This window comes from Spinacia oleracea, chromosome 2 (assembly GCF_020520425.1).
Source record: "Spinacia oleracea cultivar Varoflay chromosome 2, BTI_SOV_V1, whole genome shotgun sequence".
In the NCBI taxonomy this organism is placed as follows: Eukaryota; Viridiplantae; Streptophyta; class Magnoliopsida; order Caryophyllales; family Amaranthaceae; genus Spinacia; species Spinacia oleracea.
In genome coordinates this window covers 90161359-90167358 of record NC_079488.1, presented here as the reverse complement: position 1 = coordinate 90167358, position 6000 = coordinate 90161359, and positions in this window count along the sequence as shown.

Below are 6000 nucleotides of genomic sequence, written 5' to 3'. Positions count from 1 at the left end.
AAAGATGGGTTAGAGGCCCATGGTTGTAAAACGTTGGAGTTGAACATTTATCATATATGAAATGTATTTTTCATATTCCATTTAATCTTGGTTTAGTATTAAATGATGAGTCTCCTCAATTTGACGATATATTCAAGATAGACTGTCAGGACCAGTCCTGTGACTAAGAAATGTCTATCAAGTGAACTTGAATGTCAAAGGTTGAAAATGGTCCCTAGTCGGAGTTTTCTATAAAATTGGACGCATAGAAAACGTTAGACGATTAGAATGCAAGATGACTAGTAGTTCTGTTTCTTGAACTATGTGGACATGGCAATGTCATAATCATTTGCATAGATATTTACTTTGGGAAGACTAGTATCGGACAAGACCTATGAAACTTTACTGTAAGAGATGAAAATCTGTCATAAGTAAATTTCATTAAAGTTATTAGACACTAAATCCTCAATACCTGAGTGATTTGAGATTACTTGTTTGAGAACTGGTTGCTTTGACGTTGACCAACCGTCGCACCGTAAAAGGAGGCTATAAAGGCAACGCTCAGGTAATCACCTATCAAACGAAGTCTAATCTCAAGATCGCAAGATTGGGATTGTCCTCCCATAAATCGGGATGAGATGCTTAAAAGTTGTACAAGGCCACTCGGAGAGCTAGAAACTGTGAAATGCATGGCCGTGCTCGGATGAATCATAGGCTATGATTATCTGTTTATTTGATCAGTTGAACTCTGAAACCGAGGAACACCTCTGGACATAATAAGGATGACAACTCTTACCTTATGTTCAAGAGCAAGCATCGAGCGACAAAGGAATTAGGAAATGCACACTTGTCCCTAAGGACAAGTGGGAGACTGAAGGAAATAATGCCCTTGGTCCAAGTATGCATTCAATGTTAAGTCTAATAAATGCGGTTCAGTATTAATTAACAAGTTAATAATTCAGTGAGATCAAGTGAGCTGAATGCCTGACTAGAGGCCGCTTCAGTTCAAGTGGAATTAATTATATTAATCCACAGCTTACTCTTGACTGAACTCGTAGGGTCACACAAATAGTACGTAAACGGATCAAGTATTTAATGGCATTAAATACTCCATGTATGGATATTCAGAATCGACGGATCTTGGTTTCAGTGGGAGCTGAGATCGTCACAGGCAAGAAATGAATACTCCGGAAACGATGATATTACCGGAAACGGAAATATGGATCGTATCGGAAATATAAATATTATCCAAGTCGTAGATGTTGCCGGAAACGGAAACATGGTACGTATCGGAAAATATTATCGGAAATGGAAATATTGCCGGAATCGGAAATATTGCCGGAAACGGAAATATTGTCAGAATCGGAAATATTATCGGAATCGGAAAATAATTCCGGAAATGGAAATATTAAATATTTGTTCGAAACGGAAATTGATTCCGGAATCGGAAATATTAAATATTGTTCGGAAATGAATTCCGGAACCGGGAATTTAATCGGAAGCGTAGCGTACGAATAAACATCGAACGACCTTGCTAGATGCAAGGCCTAGAACGAAGCTAGGCCCAACGCCTAGCAAAGCCCGCGCGCGACCAAAGCAAGCAAAGCCCAAACGCGAGAGCAAGGCCAGCAGGCGCGCGCCCCTCGTGGGCTACGAGCACTTGCTGGGCCTGGGCTCAGCGCGCGCGCGCACGGCGCCCCTCGTGGGTTGCTGCGCCTGCGTGAGTGTTTGTGCTTGCGTAAAAAACCTTGATCGGTTAGGATTCATATAAGATTGATTCCCTAAGTCTACTAGATAAATTAAGTGATTGAATTTTAGATTAATTCAGATTCACTAAATCGTTTCCTAGTAGGATTCTAATATCCGATACCCATGCCCTATAAATAGGTGATCAATGCTCACAATTTATATCGAGTATTCAAGTATTCAAAGTGATTTTTGAGAGCAAAAATTCAGTCATACAATTGCCTATAAGTGCCGAAATTCTAAGTACCTTAAGGGTGATCCTAGTTGGTCAAGCTTAAGGCGGATCCGGACGTGCTGTGGACTATCTACGGAGGGACGACACTTGGAGTCCTAAAGACTTGTTCTTGTTCGGTTCGGGCGCAGCTAGGGAAGGCACGCAACAAAGATTATGCATCTAAACTATGCTAAATGATTATGTGTAAATAATATGCTTTCCTGGCTTTATGGTTTTTCCGCATGATTTATGAATTGTCATATGTATCATAACCTAACAGCAGGCACCCCTGGTACCAACGCGAAGGCTGGCTTCCTTTTTTGTTTGTTTAAGTGATTAATTGAAATAAAACTTAATTAGCAAAGCAATTACCTATAACATGTTTTATGGATGATTCGAATATTAATGAAATCTCTAAAAAAAATACTAAAAGCTAGTTAATAGCAATTAATAACCTACAAAAAATAATCTAGTGATGACATAATCAATCGACATCGTACCTACACATTAATACACGAGTTAAACGATTTCAAATATAATAAATCTGAATTAGATAAACGAAATGAAAATAATAATGACAAAATAAAGTGAACTGAAAAGGGTCCTCGTAATTATTACCAAGGTTGTATGGGTCTTAGGGAATGACGAGCATTTAATTGGACACAATCACTTAAGGGACGAATCGTGATTAAATTCGACGAGCGATTATGGAAAGGTTTGCAATTATTAGCATGTTATAACAGAAATGAAGTTTGTTTGAGAATTTCAAGTTGAAAAGAGTGACTTTAATGCGTAATTATGTCGTGATTAATGACCTAATTTCTATTGTATTTATAGGAAACAGTAGAAATTAGCTTAAAGAAATGGAGAAGCCATGCATCAAGGGAAACGTTTAACTTTGGGCCTAGTGCGGACCGCCAGAGCCAGCGTCGACCGTTGGCTTTAATTTAATATGTTTCGAAAGCTTTTGAAGAGATCAATGACAACATGTTAATTAGGTTAATCCGTGTCATTAATCGGTTGGATTTCTAGGGATTTTGGTACGGAACAAGCCCAAAATCAATTGAAATGTGTTTTTAAATGCATTTTGATGTTTAATGTAGAAGTGAAATGATATTTTTCCCCTTTTTGTGATTGCGGACCCACCTGATTAAAGTCGGACCAAGTAAATAACATTGACTTTTGTTCAATCATACGACAGTTTAGGGAGACACAAATTTGGTGTGTACATAGCGCATTGAGGATTTTTTGCCGCCAACTTAATACTATTGTTTATTTTCGTTTTTCTATTTTTGATTATTATTTCACACTGTATCAAAGACGTATCGGGATGCGATTGCGACTATTTACGAATTCCAATTTACTTTTTAGTACTTCCTCCCTCCATCCCAGATTAATTTTAACACTTATCAAGGCACATATTAGAAGATAAATTGTTGTTTGATTATCAAATATTATTTTATTAGAAAGGTAGATGGAAAAATAGATAGTGAAGTATTGGTTTATTGAAAAGTAGATAGTTGAGTATTTAATTCAATGTGAGAGAGAGTAAACCCTACATTTTTTATAGTGGAAAGAGAGATGTATTAAAATAATTGTGCCGCATTTCTTAAAATAGAAGTGTAAAACTAATATAGGACGGATGAAACAGAAAAGTATAAAAACTATTATGGGAAGGAGGGAGTACGATTTTTAACAAGTTCTGCTCCGGATGATCTGTCAGTCAGTTAAAGGTCCTTTTTTAGCTAATCAGAGTGCATTGTTGACAAGTGGGTAATAAGTTCATCATTGAATTTACCGAATCGAGACGAGGGTCAAATGTAGAAGTCTAAGTATTATGTACTACTTTTATCTATTTTAAGCCCAACACTTCTTTCCCATCAAGGGCAAATATTTTTATTTATTATAGGAAACAATAAAACTATATTTGAGATATGATTTGAGTAGAACATATTACATGCATTCGGGTACACCGTGTTTCCTCTCACATTTTCTCCTTATATGTGAGAAAAATATGTAAAAGGATCATCAATAGGCATAAAATAGCTTTAAATATACAGTATACCGGATGTACCTAATGTTTTTTTATGTATCTAGAGCACGTACATTGGTTGACTCTTCGAAAGAGCTTTTGGATGGCTCTCCGACTCTCTCTCTATCACTATCTCTCTACAAGACACACTCAAAAATCTATACTATTATTAAATCTCCAAGACAAACCATGTTACGTCGCCATGTGTCACCTTCTCTAAATATGACAAGGCGCCACATCAACGATGTAGGGTGTGCTTTTAACATTGTTAAACAAAATGTTTTTGTTAGGGTTTGAACATGGGACCATCAAGAAGTACGTAGAAAGCTTACCATCTTAGCTAAGTATTAGTTATGTCTTTTAACTCTACTTAAATATATTTAAGTTGGAGAGGATTAGTGTGTATTTATACTATTTTTTCATACGTGTTATGTTATTTGCTAATTTTCACAACATAGTGATTACAAGAAAATGTAATTTTGTTACCATTATTGAAAATGGTTTCGAATAATTACCACATCTTTTATTGTCAATTTTTCACATATATGGATCATAACATATATACAAATACTAACAACCCAAATTTTTTTAAGAACACTATTACTAAAAAAGATACTACGCATAGTGACAGATCTTGGATACTGTTATGAGGGGGGGCAGTAGAAAATTTAAACAGTATAGTATGCAATTTAAACAATTATATACAAATTTTAGAGGGGGCCGTAACTGAAAACACACTACAAAAAATTCGTGGCGGGCCCACCCGTGCCATATAGAACATCCGCCATTGATTACGTACAACACACCAAATCCAAATAAAATAAACGATTTCCGGATAGTTATTAAAAAAAAAAAGTCAAACCCGCATACCAACACATGTAAATAGTGCGTAGAAAAATGTTTCATATAGTATTCATCGTTGTAATTCGGGGCATCGCCTAGGGCAAACACTAGTTCATTCCTAAAAACACCCAACATTGGTTGGTTTCTCAAGTGAGCTCTCCAATCTCTTTTTTACCATTTGGTGGTCCATAATTAATTGTCTTTTTAACTAAAGTTATTATCCATTTTTCAAAGTTCCTCCCCACTTTTCAACAAGAATCAACTTTTGGAGTGCTTCTGGACAAGATCTACCTTGAAGTAGCTCTTTATGAAGAGTTACTCAAGAGCCCTTAAGAATAATTCAAGAGTCCTAATATTGACCAAAAGATAATTCTTATTGAAAAGCTATTTAGAGAGCTACTTAGAGATGCACTCCAAAAACCCCCAATATACATGCTCTAAGGCCCTTGAATTATAGCCTTATAGGGACACCACTATGTGATTGCCCACCTTATAAACCCTTAGCTCCACGCCGCCATTCACTAGTCAACTTGAAATGATGAGGCACGGAGATAATCTAGTAGAATGACGTATATACTATATTGCTATATTTGGTGGTATTGCACTTGAAAGTTAAACTTGGGTGTACATAAAAAACAAAGATAATTCAATTACATTAAGCTGGGTGTTTGGTAGGTACATATCATAGTACAGTCATAGTCGTATATATTAGGCACATTATTGAATTCAAGGTCTTTTTTATATTCTTTGATTTCAAATGTTCATGGTTATGGATTTTTATTTACCAATTGGATGTTTAACTTCCACTATTCCCTTTCTGCTTATGTGGATGCCATTAGCAAAGAGAGCAGTCCTATCTATTCAATTTCCGTTTTAAAATAATCTTTACATTTATTATTTGCACAAGGCAATTATTATAATACAGTTTGAAAAGTGTGTAAAAATGTAAGTCAATATAATAAAATATGAATAAAGTAAGATACTCCCTTCCGTCCCAGATTAGTTGTTACACTTTCCCTTTTCGTCCGTCCCAGATTAGTTGTTACACCTCTAAATTAGGAATGACCCCACAATTATTATATTGTCTCTCTCTTCCCACTAAATTTTATTTATGTCCCCACACCCTCTCTCATTCAATTAAAAAAATACTCCACTAACTCCTATCACATCTACTTTTTCAATAAAA